This window comes from Polypterus senegalus, chromosome 8, assembly GCF_016835505.1.
Source record: "Polypterus senegalus isolate Bchr_013 chromosome 8, ASM1683550v1, whole genome shotgun sequence".
NCBI classification, from domain to species: domain Eukaryota; kingdom Metazoa; phylum Chordata; class Cladistia; order Polypteriformes; family Polypteridae; genus Polypterus; species Polypterus senegalus.
In genome coordinates, this window is record NC_053161.1 from 184,151,770 (window position 1) to 184,175,709 (window position 23,940).

At 38.1% G+C, this 23,940-nt stretch overlaps 1 pseudogene; it reads left to right on the forward strand.

Moving 5' to 3' along the window:
• Positions 1-1,548: 1,548 nt before the first annotated feature.
• LOC120533512 overlaps positions 1,549-23,940 on the forward strand; it is a 38,369-nt pseudogene continuing 15,977 nt past the window's right edge.

Sequence of the window (23,940 nt, forward strand, 5' to 3'; positions counted from 1 at the left end):
GTTGTCAGCAGTGTTTTAAACTGCTCTACTGTATCAGCCTGGCGAATTCCTGTTGGCAGGCTATTCCAGATTTTGGGTGCATAACAGCAGAAGGCCGCCTCACCACTTCTTTTAAGTTTAGCTTTTGGAATTATAAGGAGACACTCATTTGAAGATCTAAGGTTACGATTTGGAATATAACGTGTCAGACATTCCGATATATAAGATGGAGCGAGATTATTTAAGGCTTTATAAACCATAAGCAGTATTTTAAAGTCAATCCTGAATGACACAGGCAACCAGTGTAGTGACATCAAAACTGGAGAAATGTGTTCGGATTTTCTTTTCCCAGTTAGGATTCTAAAAGAGTTACTGAACAGCCAATCATAATAAGAAACATTGTAAGAAAAAGACTAGGTATAAATATTTGTAATATAGCTGAATATATATCTCTACTGTAAATTGTATTCTATATCTTTGTTGTGTTTTATTATATTATTACTGTTCTGGAGAGGCATGTACGGTAAGTAACAATATCATTGCACTGTATGCACAAGACAATAAATACTGTATGTTTAATGATGAGATCACCTCGGGATAATTCCCTGCTGAAAGCACACTGTAACTGATCCACTATTTATTATTATTAGTAGTTGTAACAATTTTTGATATTTATCAAAATTTTACAAAGACGACGACTCAAAGACAGTTTGAGTTTATGTTGGTATAAGTTGGGTCTTTGTAATCAACTTAAATATTGCACGAAAACGGTTTAAGAACAATCACGATTGTCTCAAAAAAAATTTTAAATTATGTAAAATCTACTGGCTGTCACATGCCTTTCAATTGATATGGACATGACATCCAGTATGTCACACATGCAGCTTTTAGTAATGAAAACGTTGATGGATCAAATCAATAAATAAAAGACTGTTTCCTAAAATGTTTCCTTGTCAGTTTTAAACCTAATTTTATATGTAGCGCTGTTTTTGAAAACCTTCTAAAAATAATGAAGCTTATTATTGTTTCACATGTGTATAATTTGCTAGTGGGAATATAAAATACATTTATAGACTGAAAATTTCTAGGTATGAGTTTCATGAGGTACATTCCGTTTGAAACACTGGATAGTAATAAGATTTGTTACTTTTACTATAATGTAACACTTCAGGGGAAAACGTAATGAACAACCATTCAAAATAGTAAAAAAAATAGACAAACAACTGTACTTTATATCGGCGAAGTGTTAGAATCGTGAAAGAGCTTAGAATGATTTGATAGCATAAGCATGAAACTGGAAGTCATTTATGTTTGACCAGATAGAAAACTGTTGTAATTTGTACAACTACAGCATTCTGTACAACGAGCGCGTCAACAATGTCTCGCAGAGGGCATGATACGAGTGACGCTGGGAAAGGGCGTTATGATAAATTGCGTCATTACATGGGTGTGCGCTATGGTGTGCGCTGAAGGGCGTTCCGTGAGGTATTGCAGTCTGCAGCGAGACTCTGTTGGGCTCGCTTAACTGTCACGTGATCCTATGTTGCCCGCTGGATGACGTCATCCAACGCGACAGCTACTGTAGCCACGCTGCTACTGCCTCGCTTTGTGAAACACTACGGACGCAGGACTGTTGCTGAGTGAGAGAGAAGTGTGAACGAGTTCAGAAATAATCCCATCGGCACGAGGCAGACAGTAAGTGCTCTTGATTTTGGGAATGCACTTTATGGATGTGTGAGTTTTCTTTCGCTCCATTAGAATCGCCGAGTTCGTGTTCGTTAGGCCTCCACCGAACTTAGCTCGAGTGAGTCCCCCCTGTGGCCATCCGCGTGCTGTTTCTGTTCATTGGTATCTGCGGTTCACTTCACGTGGCTGAGTCTCCAATTTTAATTCGTACCACCCAGTCACCTCTCTGGCGTCTGTTCATTCCTTTCCGTGTGTTCTTTTTGTCGATTCCTTCTTGAATCGCAGACATCGGGGAGACGGCCATTCCACACTAATGGCGCTTTGATTTCTGACTTTGTTTCAGTTTCGTCCTCCCGCGGTGTTCAGTAGTGATGGGCGGATTGAAGCCTCACGAAGCATCAAAATGTTTAAAGCAATTGTGTCGGAAATCGTATCGAAGCTTCGAAGCATTTGACACTCACCTCTTTAGTGACACCTCCTGGCCATTTTTATTAACGTTACACAAACTCATGATCCACTTAAATGACGTCTGTTTAAACTCTTGTTGCTTTTACTTTTTCACTGCTACAGACTAACAACGAAGAGAAGCATTCTTCAGCAGCTTACAGTGTCTGATGTCTAAAAAATTTAAATATATATATATATATATATATATATATATATATATATATGTATATATATATATATATATAATATACACTAACGCCGACAGGCAGAATACACTATACGATAGCAAGTGTTAAACAAAATAAGACGTCTCACTCATGGATCCCCGGCTCTTTGAATTAATATTTACTTTTGCACTGTATCATTATAATCTCTCCTGTTATTAGTATAATAATTAACCCTCATCTTTTCTTGAGATCACATTTAATAGCCTTGTTTTCTTTGTTCTGACTCAGTTAAAACGGAGTAGACGGAAAATAAAGGTTTATCCCTGTACTTTGCCATGATATAGGTATCAATCAATCAATCAACATTTATTTATATAGCACATATTCATACAAAAAAATGTAGCTCAAAGTGCTTTACAAAATGAATAGAAAAAAAGAAGACACAATAAAAAATAAACATAAGTCAACATTAATTAACATAGAATAAGTAAGGTCCGATGGCCAGGGTGGACAGAAAAAACAAAAAAAACTCCAAAGGCTGGAGAAAAAAATAAAATCTGTAGGGGATTCTGTAGGTTAGCACATTTGAGAAAGAAAAGGTGAAATCCTTAAATCACAGATGTTATTACTCGATCAAGTATGAAAATATTTAATTTATTAATACTTTACAATATTTTGTGGAGCACAAAAGTAACGAGTTCGCTAGAAAGAAAAGACGCCGTCAGTGGCTCAACTGACTAAGGTGGTTAGTTTTTAAATTCTGAGTGTAGTGCAAACCTGAGTTCGATCCGAATTAAAGAATCATCAAAATTAACAATGATAAAAAAAATGATCAGGAGTGAAATCTTTATAACCAATTTGAACTAAATAATTTTGAGAGATAATGTGGAAGGATCGCATAAGAGATCTTTTCGGGAATCATCCCCACTCAGAATCGCCATCAAAATGCGATGACTAATTGCGTAAAGCAGCTCACGTATTTACATTAATCCATCTTCTATTCATTGCAATTTGACGTCCATGAACCCCTCCATTGAATAAGGTGATAACAACCCACTGTGGTAGATCAGGTTGAATTTGCTCTGCTGCACCAAACATTCAAAGGTGTCAATCCGGAGCACATCAGAGAGGCTGAGAGACACGGCGCAGATCAGTCACCGGCACACAGACACACACGGGACACTCCAAGGTGAGAAGTGCATCAATGTCGGCATTGAAGATCCTCTTGAGTGCTGAGGCAACCAAAAGCAGCAGGATAAACACATCTGGACCTGCTGTCGAAAAAGCATTTGCCTTTACCAGCAGCATCCCTCCCTCGTGAACACATCTTCAAGGTCCGGACAGGTGATCAGTAAAAAGTTGTCTTAGTCACAGCACAGTGCAATAATAAAACATTTCCTAAAACATATAATAGTTGTCCAGTCTGTATCATTCTTAAGCAATCTTCCAGTTATAGAGGCGCAATCCTAGTTACTAACACATTTACTGAGTAGCCCCCCAACACTCAATGTAAGAACACATTCCACCTGATTAATTTAATATTTAAAAATTTAAACCGCTAAACCCACGACCTCAACGACTACAATAACAGTTGAAATCGTCGCTCAAATTTCTTTTGGGTGACAATTCACAGTTGGGTGGACGTGGGATCCGAACCCACACATGCCTTATTATGAAGCGGTAACACTACCGCTGCACCACTACTGTTTTTAATATAATATTGTATAATATAATGTATGTGGATATTTATGAGTGTATTATAGTGAGAGATGTGTCGTCACCCGTATTACTAAAGCTCTTCTTTGCAGCATTATGCATTCTACAAGTCAGCATTTGTATGATGTATAATTTATAGTTTATTTTTTGCCACTAAGTATTATTGGGCACAATCATTTAAAATGTATTGATCATCCACAAACATTCATTTCACTTGGGAATTCTGTCGAGTTTTTGAAGTCTGTTGATGCTATATATACTTCAAACGGGAGCTCGACGAATAATGATTCGAAGCACTAATCAGACATGCGCACTGGAATCGTCAAGCTTGGTTAGAAGCACTGAGCAGACATGGTCACTGGTTACTGAATCTTTGTAAAGCCTCAGCACACTGAAAGGCACTGACCTCTTAATTTTGAGAGTCTATCTGACACTTAACTCTCTAGTTATATTTTGTAATTCGTATTGACATTAAACACTTCAGTTAATATAGTTAAGTGACGGCCTGAAGCTACAATTCAGGTAGTTGCTGAGAATTCTTTATTGTTCTTGTGGATTGTTGTGATTTCCTTTGTCTGATTACATACTGTAGTGTCAAAGACGTATTGTCATATATCAACTTTATATATATATAAAACGATTAGGTAAATCGTGCAACCTTTTTATAGAATGGTTAATTTTGTTCAAAATCGTATGTCATATAGTATACAGCTATAAATATTATTTTTTCATCTTCATTAGGAGATTACAACAATGATACTTTCATGTCAATTAAACCATTTTAACGTGCATATGTCAAACAACATATTTCTACATCCGCCACAGTAAGAACAGTAGTAGTTAAGTTGTGCGGAGCTCGTTAATTATCCCGATTAGGTGGCTCACTAGTATTGCAACTGTCTCAGTAAAAACACCAGGGGTTTGCGTCGTTGATCCTCTTCTTGTGAATGGTATTTTTTTCAATTCCTCCATTTAACAAAAATTTTTAACTTGGACGGATAGCGAGTGATTCGAGCTACCGAGGGAAGGTTTGGCCACCGTAATCGGGCAGGGGGCACGCACCCCTAATTATATTGTGTATGTAAAGAGTTTCACTGTAAAACGTAATAAGCTTCATATTTGTGTGTTTGGAGACTCTGGTGTCGTATTGAATTTGTATTGTAGAAAAACAAACTACTGTGCAGCATGCCTAAATGTGTCTTTTCGTGTCTGATCGCTATACGGCACTTCCAACTTGGGACAATTCACAATAAACAGTTTCAGCCAATCAGCGCCTTCTAAACATGCAGAGTGACAGTGTGAATCTTTATTGTAGCGGCGCAGCATCTTTGTTTCAGTCAGTCGGACCGGCAACAGGAAACATGTAGTGACACACACCGCATGCGCTTAATAAAAAAAAAACCAAGACAATCCACTTTACGGCACAGCTCGATCTGAACTGTACATGCCGATTCACAAGTTGACATTACGGATTGCCTGATGAACCTGCCTGTATTCTTTTTGAGTACAACCTAATTTAAAATTCTTCAGGCAATCCCATTGGCATTAAGACAGTTAATCTACAAAATCTTGTTATATTCAGAAGTCAAACTTAAAAATTGGTAATTGTAATCTAAATGATTGTAAATGTAATAATAAGGTTATTAGAGCAATTTTTAAATCCATTCTTTTCTATGATTTTAACTCAGGAAACCATTTGCAAGTTTTTAATGAGGATCAGTCAATTCTGGAAAAGGCTTTTTCTAAATTTGTTAAGTGGCATGTTTCCCCAAAAATTAAAAAAAAAAAAACACACATTTCAAGATAATTAAAAGAAAAAGAAGATTTAAATTTGAGGTGGACCTGTGTTCTTTTTGTGATTCAACTTGTGAAACATTACAACACTTGTTCATTTCATGTTTTGTTTCGGCCATATTTTGGTTAGAAATACACAGCTGGTTATCACTCAAGGTTAATGACATCCCATAGTTTGACTTGTCTCATATTATGTTCTACATGGATAACTTATATCCATCTGTCTCTGATATGATTAACATTGTCATTCTCTTGGTAAATACCATATATTCTGTTGTAGTGGAGAAATAGCACCCATCTTTTACATGGTTCATTAAAGATTTGAAACAATACTTCCTATCACTTAAGAAACTGAAATCCAGCAAATCTGTCAGAAGGATTTATGATAACATGTCTCATTTTATGTTTTGATTTATGCCTCCTGTGTCTTTTGGCCTGTACTCCCTATTTGTTATCTTGCATATACTGTGAAATTTATCTAGCCACCCTGTACTGTAAACGTTGTTTATACTTTTTTGAATGTTGAATTTATATCCTGTACTAGAGTTTTGTATTTTACTGTGTTTCATTTGATAATAATAAAAAAAAAAACATTTAAATAGAATAAAAGATAATAATGCAGACTAAAATACAACATATAATACTACAAAAAAATCTTGAACAAATAACATAAATTGTGACAAAAATTCAAACCCTGACTGCCTGGACAGATAGAGGGGGTAAACTGAAAGAAAGGGCAGAATGTCAGGTCTGTTTAATGTCTTCCTAAACGAATGAGTTAAAAACATTAATGTTGAGAGGTCATTCCTCAGTCTGGGCGCTATATACAGCTGAAGGCCCTGCTGTCACTCACAGAGTGCAGGTCAGTGGGGGGCACAGAATGAGAGGACCTTAGTGGGCAGGTCAAGAACAGAATTTGATATCATAAGACACAGGGAGCAGTGAGAGTGCAGCAGGATGGCTGTGATGTGCTCGCTGTTGGTGGTTCGTGTCAGGACTGTTGCAGTTGAGTTTTGAATCAGCTAGAGCTGTGATATAGGATTAGAAGTGGCACCTGTCAGTAATGACTTACAATAATTAGTGTGGGATGTGGTAAAAGCAGGGACAAGATTCTCAGCATTCGAAAAGGAGAGGAATGAGCAAAAATAAGAAATGTGACACAGGTGAAAGTTTACATGGGTGAAATAAGAAAAGGAGGAATCAAAGTGACACCAAGAAGGTCTGATGAGATCATCACCCAGAATGGTTAAAGAGGACCTTATTTTCTTAAGTTGCACTTTAATGCCACTTTGCAGGAGTTCAGTTTTGTTGCAATTTAATTTTAAAGGGTTTTTCTCTGTTCAGGTGTTAATTCTAATTTAATTTCACTGAGGAAAGTTGTGAGCTGAGAAAGCTTTGATGAAGTGTCGCTTTTAACACTGAAATAGATCTAAGCATCATTTGCATAATAAGATAAGCCAGTCCAAAGCTATGAATAACTTGCTCAAGGGGAAGCACAGAGATACAGAAGAGCAGAGAATGTAATTTCATTAACAAAGGGAAGTCAGATGGAGGAACTGCTGTGAGAAATTAAGGCATGAGGGTTACACTGGACATGACATAAGCTGCATGGCCACAACGCCATATGCAATAACTTTTACTTTTACACAAACTGGGACAGCAGCTCCTCAAGAGGAAGGTAACAATGCTTAGCACAATAAGGACAAATAAGCCTGAGCTCCCATCTCAACTGCTGGCCACACAGAAGACGCCAGTGAAAACATTAAAGTTTGTCGAAACAAGTGACACATCTTTGGAGTACAATGTGATCTGCACAGGGATAGGAGATGCCATGGTCAGAAATGATAATGGACTATAATGCTACAAAAAAAGGAAATGAAGAATTTAGACAAAACATTACACTGGATACTGGCCACACACCATTGTTTCACCATACTGAACATCTCAGAAAAAGTAACTTTTGTCATCTCGACAACTTTAAACTGAGACAAGACCAGGGAGAAGGAGACAGAGCCTTCTTGAGGAGCAGAGTAAACCATTAGTGACACCTCACATGCTACTGGGATGACATGTGCCAAAGACCCCAGCATGTACAGCCATTGTGTCGATTCAACAGTCCAATCCACAGGAAAACCAATGACGGCACCTGTAGTGTGTATGCATAGTGAGTGTGTTTGTGTGTCTCACTGTGTGAACTGTACAGTTATTACAGTATTGTGTAGAAAATGAAAATATTCAGTTCTGCTTGATAAACAAATAGAATGTGATCTGAGGGTGAAGAGTAAACAGGTTATTTACATTGCTTGTTAAAATTAAAGTGACCATCTGATTTAAAAAAAAAAAAAATCCCTCAATAGTACATAAATAGAAAAAATATAATCATAAATTGAGATTCAACACAATTATTTTTCATGCATCTCAAAGAGAAATTAAAATATGATGTTTGTAAACTACTGCGTTCGTGAAGGACTGAAGTGAGGGGCTATCTAAAACTATCCTTGAGCTTAATTCAGTAATTTGTGTAGTGTCTTATAAATCCACAATTTTACTTTAAAATATACTGCTCAAACAAATTAAAGGCACACTTTTTAATCCGAGTATAGCATCAAGTCAATTAAACTTCTGGGCTATTGATCTGGTCAGTTCAGTAGCAGAGGGGCTGTTATCAGTTTCAGCTGCTTTGGTGCACAAGAGGGGCCGCAGTGAGATGACCCCCAAAACAGGAATGAACGGTTTAACAGGTGGAGGGCGGCCACTGACATTTTTCCCTCCTATTCTGTAGTTTTGCATTTGGCTACGGCCAGTGTCACTACTGGTAGCATGAGGCCATACCTGGACCCTAAAGAGGTTGGTGGCACAGGTAGTCCAACTTCTCCAGGATGGCACATCAATACATGGCATTGCCATGAGGTTTGCTGTGTCTCACAGCACAGTCTCAAGGATATGGAGGAGATTCCAGGAGACAGACAGGCAGTTACTCTAGGAGAGCTGGACAGAGCCAGAGAATGTCCTTATCCAATCAGGAGGACCGGGAGAACAGAATGAGTACTGGCAGAGCCTTACAAAATTACCTCCAGCAGGCAGGCCACTGGTTTGAATGTCTCTGACCTCTGACAAAGAGAAACAGACTTCATGAGGGTGACCTGAGGGCCCAACGTTCTCTACTGGGCCCCATGGAGCTTGATTTGCATTTGCCATAGAATACCAGAATTGGCTGGTCCACCACTGGTGCCCTGTGCTTTTCACAGATGAGAGCAGGTTCACCCTGAGCACATCTGACAGACGTGAAAGTGTCTGTAGAAGCCATGGAGAACATTATGCTGCCTGTAACATCGTTCAGCATGACTGGTTTGGTGGTGGGTCAATGATGGTCTGGGGTGGCATATCCATGGAGTGACGCACAGACCTCTACAGGCTAGACAACGGCACCTTGACTGCCATTAGATAGATATTTTATTCATCCCAAGGGGAAATTCACCTACTCCAGCAGCAGCATACTGATAAAAAAATAATATTAAATTAAAGAGTGATAACAAATGCAGGTATAACAGACAATAACTTTGTATAATGTTGACGTTTACCCCCCACCGGGAGTAATTGAAGTGTCGCATAGTGTGGGGTCTCCTCAGTCTGTCAGTGGAGCAGGACGGTGACAAAAGTCTGTCACTGAAGCTATTCCTCTGTCTGGAGATGATCCTGTTCAGTGGATACAGTGGATTCTCCATGATTGACAGGAGTCTGCTCAGCGCCCGTCGCTCTGCCACGGATGTCAAACTGTCCAGCTCCGTGCCTACAATAGAGCCTGCCTTCCTTACCAGTTTGTCCAGGCGTGAGGCGTCCCTCTTCTTTATGCTGCCTCCCCAGCACACCACCTCGTAGAAGAGGGTGCTCGCCACAACCATCTGATAGAACATCTGCAGCATCTTATTGCAGATGCTGAAGGATGCCAGCCTTCTAAGAAAGTATAGTCGGCTCTGTCCTTTCTTGCACAGAGCATCAGTGTTAGCAGTCCAGTCCAATTTATCATCCAGCTGCACTCTCAGGTATTTATAGGTCTGCACCCTCTCACACATTCACCTCTGATAATCACAGGGTCCATGAGGGGCCTGGTCCACCTAAAATCCACCACCAACTCCTTGGTTTTGCTGGTGTTCAGGTGTAAGTGGTGTGATTAGGTGTAAAGTCCTTGATTAGGTTCCTATACTCCTCTTTCTGCCCACTCCTGATACAGCCTACAATAGCAGTGTCGTCAGCGAAACTTTGCAAGTGGCAGGACCCCGAGTTATATTGGAAGTCCGATGTATGTTGGCTGAACAGGACCGGAGAAAGTACAGTCACCTGCGGCGCTCCTGTGCTGCTGACCACAATGTCAGACCTGCAGTTCCCGAGATAAACATACTGAGGTATATTAGGTATCGGGATGAAATCCTTGGACCCACTGTCAGACACTATGTAGCTTATGTCATGTCCAGGACAACCCTCATGCCTTAATTTATAATATAATAATTAAGTTATCTTAATTTAATAATAATATAATCTTATATCACAGCTCCAGCTGATTCAAAACCCAACTGCAAGAGTCCTGACACGAACCACCAACAGCGAGCACATCACAGCCATCCTGCTGCACTCTCACTGCTCTCTGTGTCTTAGGATATCAAATTCTGTTCTTGACCTGCCCACTAAGGTCCTCTCATTCTGTGCCCACACTAACCTGCACTCTGTGGGTGACAGCAGGGCCTTCGGCTGTATATAGCGCCCTGACTGTGGAATGACCTCCTAAAATTAATGAGATCAGCTGACAAAAGAAATTCATTTGTTTTTAACTCATTTGTTTAGGAAGACATTAAACAGACCTGACATTCTGCCTCTTCATTCACTTTACTCCCTTTATCTGTCCAGGTACTCAGTGTTTGCATTTTCATCACAATTTATGTTATTTGTTCAAGATTTTTTTTGTAGTATTATATGTTGTATTTTAGTCTGGATTATTGTCTTTTATTCTGTTTGAATGTTTTGTATATCCTGTATTTATCTTTATTTAGTGAAGATATTATTTGTAGCCAATGTTATATCGGTCCTTTTGTTCCTTCTGAATTTTGGGCATAGGAAGGGTGCTATATAAATAAATAGTGTTCTTATTAGTGTTTTTATTTTTTTCTTTTGATGGCCCATCGTTTATAATAATAAGTGACAAAAATTAGAGCAGTTCTATATAATTCAATGTGAACACTGGCCCGGACACACACAGACGGACAACATATTTTCACCCACACACCGTTTATTTACAATATATACAATTTCAGTGCACTCATGAACCCCAGTGCTTCTTGCACCGTTTTCCCCAAAGTCCAGGGCCCACAGTCTTTGTGCCTTCCTGGCCGCTTCCCGTCCTCTCTCTCCAGTTCAGTCCTGCTACCTCCTGACATCCACCAATGACTGGAGGGAGGCGGCCCCTTTTATGGGAACCCGGATGGGCTCCAGCTTCTTCCTGGCACTTAACGTTGGCCACACCCCTGTGTGACGGAAGTGCCGGCTGCGCACCCGGAAGCCGTCCGTGTCTCCCCGGTCGTCTTCAGCTCCCGGGATAATTGGGCACTGGGGCGCCGCCTGGTGGTGGCCACGGGTCCCTACAGGGCTGGGCTTCTAAGCCCCCTACCCGAGGCCTCCTGCATAACCAGGACGGACGCCCCCTCTCGGTCTGGAGGAGGCACACGCCCTCCTCACGTCCTCCTGGGCGTCCCGGCTGGGGACCACAGCAATTAATATACAACATAATTCAGTGTAAAATATGTATTGCTGTTTTCTTCACATGCATTTTAAAAATATTAGATTGGCTTAAATGTTCATTCTTAATTGGTTGGAACAATATTGCACACATGCATAGTGCATATTCAAAAATATAATCAATTTTATTATTAACGTTTTATAAACTCTAACGTGATGTAAACATAATTATATTGTATACTAAAAAAACTATTTTCAATTAACACAGATCTTGATGATTTAAATTTTGTTGACATTAAATGGTTCCCACAGACCCGAACACAACGTAAATGTTAATTTTTATATTTCACAGAAATGATCCGTATTGTTTAGTTTGATGTTGATGGCAGAAACCCTCTGAACTTCACAATGATGCGTATTATTTGGTTTGATGTACTGTTTTCCCTTCTCATTTTTATTGCTTAATTTCTGAACGGGTCCTTCACCCGAAGTTACTTTCCGGGCTTTGCCGAGACCTGCCAAAACCTTCCAAAAGTAATTTTACAAAGTCAGTCCTGAAATGACAGAGACGTCACTTCCGGGTCTTTAACTGCGGGTCTACAACTGCAGTGATGTATGGTGCTGTGGCTCTGCAGTGGATGCTACTCAAACAGTTGAAGGCGAAATTAAAACGTCGACTTGTAGAGGAGGTCAGTCTAGGATTACTATGCATGTTCACAACCTTTTGATTGAGAACACTTAGGGATGGGCGAAGGGTCAAAATCCTTATGATTTATGCGTATGCGTGGAGCTTTCAACTGTACCAGCCAGACTCTCATTGTGAGTTCACAGCATGGATGCATAAATAAATTATTAAAGGAGCCACAGCGAATCCCCAGAGTCACGTTAATGCACCGATAGCTGGTGACGTTTGTCTAGTAGTTAAATGAAAATACCGGAAATGTTAAAGTGACACTTATAAAGCTGGTCAGATGACTTTTTAATCTATTGTAGCAAACGGCATTTGCAAAACTAAATACTTCGAGAAAATGCATACGTACATAAAAGCGTGCCTGACGTTATCCACGACTTGATTTACTGCCCTGCGCTCTCGTGTCTCTCTGTCGGATATTCTTGTCAGCTCCGCTGCATTCTAACCACGCCCACTTGGTGACGCACCTTGTTATGAATTGTGTTCCGTCTCCTCACTAAACGAAACAAGTTTGAAGTAAAAAGCATCGATAAGAGGCGGTCAGACACTTTGAGCTAAAAAGGTTCATCTTTAATTTTTCAACTTTCTGTAAACTGCATTATCATATCATAAACAATTTTATGCTTCAAAGATTAATTTTCTTATCCTGAAAAATGGCGATAATAATAATAAGGTGAAAAATTAAAATAAAAAATGAAGTACATCATTCACAAACTGAAAGGGGACAAAGTTTTTACAGCTAAGAATAAACCCTCAAGCTTGTAGATGACATATAAAAAAGTTGTTTATTTATTTGTTTACTTATTTATTTACTTAAACTGTGTTTTTAATTTGTCCTTCAGCAGATTATTACTTTAAAAGATAAAAGGAGAAACTGTTGACCACGTGAAGCAGCAGCAGCATTTTCCAAGAGAAAGAATTGTGAAATCCTAATCTCCCCACTCCAAAATTAGCCTTTTACCCTTAATGCATTTTAATTACAGTTGCCCTCAGATAAATCATATCAATATTTAAAAGAATAAAAATATGAAATCTTCAACAGCAAAAATATTAATAATTGTAATAATAATAATAATTGACTCCAGCCGATCCCCGTGACCCTGGGTTTGGATTCAGCAGGTCGTGAAATGGACGGATAATTAATAATAATAACCTTTTAACAACTAAATTTCAGTATTTTGTAAATCCATCTTTTAAAACAAAAAACAATAATAATACAGAGAAGAAGTTCTCACAAAATGCAAGGAAGAACCATATTTTCACAACTGAAATTTATATATTTATTATACCACCATGCCACATATGAGAACTGCAGCCCCATGCTTAAAAATAAAGGTGCTAAAGTGGTTCTTCCGTGTGAAGCCGTATAGGTGAACCATTTTTAGTTTTCAAATCTACACAAAGGTTCCAGAAAGAACTTTCTTTTTAGATCCATAAATGATTTATTTAAAGAGCTTCTGCAAAAAGCCAAATATCTCATTGGGACAAATTATCTATCTATTCTATCTATTCTATCTATTCTATCTATCTATCTATCTATCTATCTATCTATCTATCTATCTATCTATCTATCTATCTATCTATCTATCTATCTTTAGATGCTTCGTCAGGAACATTTGTACCGATCTCTCTTTTGGGCTCCTAAAAAAACAAAAATGATGTTTTATGATGGATTTTGTGCCATTTGTATTAATTCATCTCTGCTTTTCAATCTTCCCATATTTTTTTCTTTAACAGTTTGTTTTTTTTTTTAAACTGCATGTTTTTCTCCCTCCTGGTACAAAGTAGCCCTACCCGTTGATTCTGTCAGAAAAAAAGATAAAAGTAAAAAAGTTTCAGTTATCTCGCGGAAGACACACGTTTTATTAATGACACATAATTATCTAAGTCTGTAACATCCTCCCAAATTGCCGATCATGATCGTCCAAAAAATGCCCTGAAGGGTATTAGCCATCAGGTCGACCTGTCATCCAGCGTGAAGTGGAAAAGGTGTTTGAATTTAAATTTTATTTTACTCTTGATCCACATGACCGATTGTGCTGATTTTTTCAAACAATGTGCTAAATACTTGCATCAAGACATGTGCAAAGTATTGTGTAATTTGGTTTTATATTTTTAAAGTTATTAATATTTTTTCAATTTTAACTGCCCCAGTTACTAATGTTCCATACTTTAAATCTATAATAAATCGTGATTTTAATTAATGGTGACACTTAATAACCTTTAGTAATTGAAAAAGGATGTTTTGATGTACTGTCTTTCCTTTTTAAATCATAATTATCTTCTTTTATCTGCTCAGAAAGCAAAAAAATACTTTTGGGAGCATTTGTATCTTTTATTCTTAATTAAGCATATTTTGGAATAACTGATCAGTTTTTAACAGCTGGGTGTCGTTTATGTATTAGTAAATGAATGTCTCTGAACGTCCTGATCGTTTTGATGGTCCGTGGTGAGCAGAAAACAATCTATTCAAGTAGCGGCACTTCAGGAAAAACTCGCAAGAGATAATGCATGTTGAGACGGCTTTATGAGCCATTTCCGTGGAGCGCCCTAGATTGTTCTATTTTTTTTTTTCTAGCGGCACTTCATCAAAAACTCGCAAGAGATATTACACTTTGGGACGTCTTTATAAGCGCTCAGCGCCCGGTGTAGCACCCGCTAGATGGTTCTATTTTTTTCCGTCACCGTTGTACTATACTGTACATGATTTTAATATTTAACCCTTTTCAGAATATTGCTGATATGTGTAATGAGTGGATATTTTTGCCTATTGATTTTAAATGTCTTATTTTTACTGCTTTGTTTTACAGAAGCAATATGTTTTTTACGTAATGGTTGTGCACGAATATATATATATATATATATATATATATATATATATATATATATATATATATATATATATATTTTATTTTATTTTAATAATAAATATAAGTCGCTATATGAAATATAAACTGATAGTACTGATACGCAGAATAATGGATTTCAGGTATGAAGAGCCTTGCTTGGACATCGAGAAATGGAGCTTTTTCACTATAAATAATATACCTGTATATATATAATAACAAACATGATTTTTTCCGTTAGCATCTTATAAAATAAAGCTGAGCGTGTTAATCTTACTATCCGGAAGTGAATGAAATGACAGCTGCTGAGTTTTCAAGCATACTGGATGAAGACCTGCGAAAACTTGGAAGCTTCACTGATCTTTGACATCATATATAAGGTAAGATTTTTCATGTTTTGTGCTTTCTGTACATTGCTTAAATGTTTTTTTTAGTACATATTTAACTTGTGCATGTAATGTATTATATAATTAAGATGCATTGTGATGTGAACTAATTAATCAAATTTGTCCTTTCATTCTTTTACTTAACCTGCTTCCTATGGTCTCATTAATAACAGCGCACTGCTTAAAAATGCAGAAATATATGCATTTGAAGCATAAGGTAAAGCTATAACAAAATCCAATACTAATCAATTTTTCCATCCAGCCACCTTCCTAACCGACTTATAGGGCAGGGGACAGCTGAAGCCTATGCCAGTCCTTCACAGGGTGAACACACACACACACACACTCTCTTCCACACACTCACACATCAGGGCCAGTTTAGTGTTACCCACCCACCTAACCTGCATGTCTTTAGACTGTGAGAGTAAATCCACATGAACATGGAGAGAACATGAAAACTCTGCGCAGGAGCACTTGGGACATAAACTTTGGTCTTCTTGTTATGAGGCAGGAGCAGCACCACTGAGTTACTCTGCCATCTGATGATATTCATTATAGAAAAATCCATCCATCCATTTTCCAACCTACTGAATCCAAACACAGGGTCACGGGGGTCTGCTGGAGCCAATCCCAGCCAACACAGAGCACAAGGCAGGAACCAATCCCGGGCAGGGTGCCAACCCACCACAGGACACACACACACACACACACCAAGCACACACTAGGGCCAAGTTAGAATTGCCAATCCACCTAACCTGCATGTCTTTGGACTGTGGGAGGAAACCCACACAGACACGGGGAGAACATGCAAACTCCACGCAGGGAGGACCCAAGAAGCGAACACGGGTCTCCTAACTGCGAGGCAGCAGTGCTACCACTGCGCCATCTTATAGAAAAATGAATTCCCTAATTAAATAGCTTAGTGGTGCTGAGGAATTGCAGCTAATATAGCCTTACAGAAATGGCATATGACACACCAGTGAAATATGAAAAAGCTTCTGATATAAATCTTGAGCATAGAAACAATCAGAAGTTTTTTTTTTTCTTTTTCTTTCTATAGTTAAACAATTTTTCTAAAATATGCATTTAATTTGAGGATTCTACTTAATTGTAATTCATGCTTTTCCACGCTAACATATTTTGTGCATTTTCTTTAACCCTTCTGGATGGCATGATTGTTCAGCTCGGTGCCACAGTGACAGTGCGGCTCTCTTGCAGTTAGGGGACCAGAATTCTTATTGTAGGTCCTCCCTACGTGGAGTCTCCATGTTCTCCTGTGTCTGCATGGGTTTCCCCAGGTGCTTCTCCCCCACAATCCAAAGACATGCAGGTTATGTGTATTTGCCAGTACTAGACTGGTCCTGGTGTGTGTGTGTGTGTGTGTGTGTGTTCACCATGTCAAGTGAACTGAACAGATGCTGTTCCTGCCTCTAGTCCTTGCTTGCTGGGATTTGCTCCTGCTACTTGCAACCTTGTCCTGGTTTAGAAAGAGGATGGTTAAATGGATGACATGATTGCTTTGTGAGATTTATACAGCAATGGGGTCTGAATGTTATCACAAGTAGGGTCTGTCAAATTCAGATAAACAATGAATGAAGTAACCCACAACAATACAATATCTTAGTTAGGCCTGAAGCCTTTCAATACAAAACAACTACTGAAAGTACAGTGAGTACAAACAACGTCACACATGTATGTTAGTGAGTTAACGTATTCAAATACAAACTTTAAAGATGACAGGTTCATTCTGAACTAACAACATATGACTGTAAAATCATGAAATTCAGAGGTCAGACAATGTAAAGATGACCATCTGATTAGAGAGTGTGCTGGCCTTGTAGAAGAGCAGGGCCAAGACGGGCTGATTCTGTACCCTTTTTAATGGAAGAGAGAAATCGATCTTTAAAACAAATCACATTTCTTACACTGCCTTAAGAAAAATGCTTAAATATCACATTGTTCAAGTTAAAATGACTGTGATTGTAAACTTGAATAAGCAGGTTTTGTAAATGAGCGGATGAACAAATAAAATAATTTAAATTTCACATATTCTTTAATTTGTCAGGAAATGGAAAGAACAGAAAATGAACAATATATCTCATTGATTTTTTCAGCTGCTGTATTCTTGTACAACACCATAAAGGGGATCTTCAGTTCTTCAGGGGGCAGTGTGATAATGGAGAAGTGCCACCACATCATGGCATCAGGCCCAACAGTAGAAGAGAGGGTGAAGAAAGCTTTAGGCAGCTGCCCTGAAGGAGGGAGATGGCAGAGACGTTCAGATCACTCACAGTCTGACAAGAATGAAATCTGAACGCAGAAAAACAAACGTGAAGTACCTCAGGATCACAAGATGTCAGCTGAATGTGTGGCTTGAACATCCGGTCAGAGTCTGTTACTGCGAGTTTGAAAATGTTTATTTCACTGACTCATTATTGCATTTTGAATTAAATATTTAATTCTTATGACAATTGTTTTGTTTAATAAAAAATCTACACTGACATTTGTACTTGTAATATTTAGTTCAATAAAAATATTTTTTCCTGAATTATGTGTTTGTGTTATTTGTTCTCTCTTATTTTGTTTGTGATTACATTGTTTGATGGAGTGTATAAAACATTTACTTTAGTCTGGTATGGACTATTTCATTATAAAATATACATTATTTTACTAAAAAAAACAAATATGTTTAGTGAATGGAGGAGGGTTGTTGTGAATGTAGAGTTTTATTTGAAATTTCAGTTTTACAAATTTGACTTAAGAAACTAGTTTGTGAAAATTAAGTTTGGATGGCGACATGGTGGTCTTTGTCTTATATTGTAATAATACAGTTACTATTCTCCCTTATGTTGCCATTTTTAAACATAGTTTATTTAAGTTTAAATATAATATTTTAAGGATTTTAAAACTTAGAACTACTATTCTGCATTTTTAAACAGAATTAGTCATTGCCTGACATTCTGTGATTGCACTTCTATATGTTTTGGGTGTACAGCACAAGTCAAAGCACATGGAAAAGAAAAGTCAGCACAACTGATGACCACCACTGACCAGCTGGCCTTTGTAACTCAAGGCACCCTGAGCACACATTACAGGGAAGAAGAAAAGAAATTCAAAAATCCCAGTAGTTTTCAGTAAGTTGGATTAATCAATAACTTCATATAACCAGGTGCTGGCCACATTTACACAAGGATTGTCTCCATTAACGTTTTAATTCACTTTTTTGCATTTAAAACTATTTAGTCTGAGTTCCAGTGGAGTGTTACATAGATAAAGCAGTCTCAGTGGTCGTGTGGTGGGCCTTAGAGAGGAGCAGAAACAACTTGAGACACAAATCAGAATTGTGTTAGGCCACTGACACGTCACTGTGCCTTAATAAGAAAACCTTCATACTTTGTTAGCAATCAATCGTTATTGCTAGGATTCCTTATAATAATTCTTTTACTTTTTATAAAACTCACATTAATTTACTAGGCCTTTGATTTCCTTTTTTTCATATAAAACTACAATATTGTTAATCATTATTAATATTTTCTGTAGTGACCTAATCCTCCTGACAAATTTCTCTTTCTTGAAATTGCATCTTCCTGCAAGCCTCAGAGAGGAAGCAAAATTTACCTTTAGTACAAATTGAAATTACTGAAGCAACAACATTTTTAAAAAGCAGAAATTCACCAATTCAGCCCAATCAGCCCTGTCTTTGTGAGACTTCAGGATGTTTGCAGGTGTGCCCTCGATCACAAAAATACACAAATACAACATGGAATTTATCAGCACATCACACTGACTTTTAAAACTTGAAGCCTCACATCTTAGCTCATGTATCAGACATCAAGACCTGAACAACAATCCATCAGGATTAGAGCTCGGCCTAACAGTCCACCTCATCTTATCTTGGCAGTGAAGAGAATAGGAAAGAAGGAGAGGGTGCAGGAGTGACATTAATGACTCAATATAAAAGTTAAATATGTCTGTATAGCTAAAAAAATTCACATCTATCTGTGTATTAAAACTGTAGTGTATCCAGCATGAAGTATTATGGTGCTATAGCCTTTCAACAAACAATGTGCTAAAACCAGGAACCTACTAAGGTTAAGATTAATGTTTAAAACAAATATAAATAGAAAAATATTTTTTAAAAAGTCACTTTTTTGTGTTACAAAATTACCTTTTTTTGGCTTGTTACTTAAGAGCCTGACTTGTGTTACAAAAAGGCCCTACAAGTTACAAATGTTCCCCGTGCTGTGGTACAAATGTGCCTTAAAGTTACAAAATGTCCCTACTAGAGGTACAAATGTTCCCTGTAGGTTACAAATGGGCCATTTAGTAGTTACAATAAGGCCCTAATATCTATCTATCTATCTATCTATCTATCTATCTATCTATCTATCTATCTATCTATCTATCTGTGCCTTTCCACTTTATATATCTATCTCACAAGCTCTATTAATAATTGTAAATAGATGAAGTACAGTTAGGTCTATAAATATTTGGACAGAGACAACTTTTTTATAATTTTGGTTCTGTACCACAATGGTTTTAAATGAAACAACTTAGATGCAGTTGAAGTGCAGACTTTCAGCTTTAATTCAGTGGGTTGAACAAAAAGAATGCATAAAAATGTGAGGCAACTAAAGCATTTTTTAACACAATCCCTTCATTTCAGGGGCTCAGAAGTAATCAGACAATTGATTCAAAGGCTATTTGATGGCCAGGTGTGTTCAAGTCCGTCGTTATGTTTTATCAATTAAGCAGATAAAAGGCCTGGAGTTTATTTGAGGTGTGGTGTTTGCATGTGGAAGATTTTGCTGTGAACAGACAACATGCGGTCAAAGGAGCTCTCCATGCAGGTGAAAGAAGCCATCCTTAAGCTGTGAAAACAGAAAAACCCATCCGAGAAATTGCTACAATATTACGAGTGGCAAAATCTACAGTTTGAGACATCCTGAGAAAGAAAGCAAGCACTGGTGAACTCAGCAACGCAAAAAGACCTGGACGTCCACGGAAGAAAGCAGTGGTGGATGATCGCAGAAACATTTCCATGGTGAAGAGAAACCCCTTCACAACAGCCAACCAAGTGAACAACACTCTCCAGGGGTCGGCGTATCAATATCCAAGTCTACCATAAAGAGAAGACTGCATGAAAGCAAATACAGAGGCTGCATAAGCCTCAAGAATAGAAAGGCTAGATTGGACTTTGCTAAAGAAAATATAAAAAAGCCAGCCCAGTTCGTGAAAAAAATTCTTTGGACATATGAAACTAAGATCAACCTCTACCAGAATAATGGCAAGAAAAAAGTATGGAGAAGGCGTGGAACAGCTCATTCTCCAAAGCATATCACATCATCTGTAAAACACGGTGGAGGCAGGCAGTGTGATGGCTTGGGCCTGCATGGCTGCCAGTGGCACTGGGGCACTCGTGTTTATTGATGAGGTGACACAGGACAGAATCAGCCGAATTAATTCTGAGGTATTCAGAGACATACTGTCTGCTCCAATCCAGCTAAATGTAATCAAATTGATTGGGTGTCATTTCATGATACAACAACAACAACATTTATTTATATAACATATTTTCATACAAAAAAATGTAGCTCAAAGTGCTTTACATAATGAAGAATAAAAAAATAAAAGACACATTAAGAAAATAAAATAAGTCAACATTAATTTAATGTAGAATAAGAGTAAGGTACGATGGCCAGAGTGGACAGAAAAAAAAAAAAAACTACAGACGGCTGGAGAAAAAAATAAAATGTGCAGGGGTTCCAGACCAAGAGACCGCCCAGCCCCCTCTGGGCATTCTACCTAACATAAGTCAAACAGTCCTCTTTGTATTTAGGGTTCTCATGGAAGGACTTGATGATGATGGTCACGTAGACTTCTGGCTTTTAGTCCATCAATGTTGGAGCATCATGATGCTTTGAGTAGGTGGTGGTGGGCAGGCCGCCACCACAAAGAAACCAGAAAAAGAAACAGAAGAGAGAGTAGGGGTCAGTACGGATTTTAGAGCCACCATGAACAGTTATTATGATGAATTGAACATACAGAGTATCAGGATTAAATTAAATTGAAGTTAGGAGAAGGCCATGTTAAAGTAATGTGTTTTCAGCAGTGTTTTAAACTGCTCTACTGTATCAGCCTGGCGAATTCCTATTGGCAGGCTATTCCAGATTTTAGGTGCATAACAGCAGAAGGCTGCCTCACCACTTCTTTTAAGTTTAGCTTTTGGAATTGTAAGGAGACACTCATTTGAGGATCTAAGGTTACGATTTGGGATATAAGGTGTCAGACATTCCGATATATAAGATGGAGCAGATTATTTAAGGCTTTATAAACCATGAGCAGAATTTTAAAGTCAATTCTGAAACAGATACAGATGGACAATGACCCAAAACATACCGCCAAAGCAACCCAGGAGTTTATTAAAGCAAAGACGTGGAGAATTCTTAAATGGCCAAGTCAGTCACCTGATCTTAACCCAATTGAGCAGGCATTTCACTTTTTGAAGACTAAACTTCGGACAGAAAGGCCCTCAAACAAACAGCAACTGAAAGCCGCTGCAGTAAAGGCCTGGCAGAGCATTAAAAAGGAGGAAACCCAGCATCTGGTGATGTCCACGAGTTCAAGACTTTAGGCTGTCATTGCCAGCAAAGGGTTTTCAACCAAGTATTTGAAATGAACATTTTATTTCCAGTTATTTAATTTGTTCAATTACTTTTGAGCACCTGAAATAAAGGGATTGTGTTAAAAAATACTTTACTTCCCTCACATTTTTATGCAATCTTTTTGTTCACTCCACTGAATTAAAGCTGAAAGTCTGCACTTCAACTGCATCTGAGTTGTTTCATTTAAAATTCTTTCTGGTAATGTACAGAACCAAAATTAGAAAAAAGTTGTCTCTGTCCAAATATTTATGGACCTAACTGTAGATATGGGGAATCCCAATGTCTTCCTGATTTTAAAAGGTCTCTCCCTTCATCCAGTAACCACAGACTCAGTTCAGGTTTTCTTGACCTCTCAGTGTCCTGCTAGGTAGCCTGATATTCTGTTTTGACCTCACAGGGGCCTTTTTAAAGCCTAAAGAGCCCACTTGATATGCAAATGAATGAAATAGTTCTTGTCCAAGCAGTGGTCTATGAGTAACCACACAACCTGTTAAAGTGCCATTGTTATTATTTTTAAGAGTGCCCTGTCCTATCAGTAAGTCTTTTATGAGATATTTCACTCCCCTTTGTACACAAGGTGTAATGCTGGGGAGGTCTGAAAAATTTAAAGTCCACCTTATGAGAAGGATTTAGGAGTTGTAGTGGACTCGACTCTCTCAAGTGCCAGGCGGTGTTCAGAAACCATTAAGAAGGATAACAGAATGACAGGTTATATAGCGCCTTGATGTGTGGAGTTCAAGTTACAGGAGGTTCTGCTGACACTTTATAACACTCTGGTGAGACCTCATCTGGAGTCCTGTATTCTTCAACACAGTTATTCGATTACAAATTCAGTTGGGTCAGATTTTCAATCAATCAATCAATCAATCAACAATTATTTATATAGCACATATTCATACAAAAAAATGTAGCTCAAAGTGCTTTACAAAATGAATAGAAAAATAGAAGACACAATAAAAGATAAACATAAGTCAACATTAATTAACATAGAATAAGAGTAACGTCCGATGGCCAGGGTGGACAGAAAAACAAAAAACTCCAAAGGCTGGAGAAAAAATAAAATCTGTAGGGGTTCCAGACCAAGAGACCACCCAGTCCCCTCTGGGCAATTTACCTAACATAAATGAAACAGTCCTCTTTGTATTTAGGGTTTTCATGGAAGGACCTGATGATGATGGTCACGTAGACTTCTGGCTTTCAGTCCATCAATGTTGGTGCATCATGATGCTTTGAGTAGGTGGTGGTGGCGCAGGCCGCCACCACAAAAAACCGGAAAAGAAACAGAAGAGAGAGTAGGGGTCAGTATGGATTTTGGAGCCACTGAGAATAGTTATTATGAAGAATTGAACATACAGAGTATCAGGATTAAGTTAAAGTGAAGTTATAAAAAGGCCATGTTAAAGTAATGTGTTTTCAGCAGTGTTTTAAAGTGCTCTACTGTATTTGCCTGGCGAATTCCTATTGGCAGGCTATTCCAGATTTTAGGTGCATAACAGCAGAAGGCCGCCTCACCACTTCTTTTAAGTTTAGCTTTTGGAATTATAAGGAGACACTCATTTGAAGATCTAAGGTTACGATTTGGAATATAAGGTCAGGCATTCCGATATATAAGATGGAGCGAGATTATTTAAGGCTTTATAAACCATAAGCAGTATTTTAAAGTCAATCCTGAATGACACAGGCAACCAGTGTAGTGACATCAAAACTGGAGAAATGTGTTGGATTTTCTTTTCCTAGTTAGGATTCTAGCAGCTGCATTCGTTGCAAATGATTTATGTCTTTTTGGGTAGTCCTGAGAGGAGTGCGTTACAGTAATCTAGTCTACTGAAAACAAAA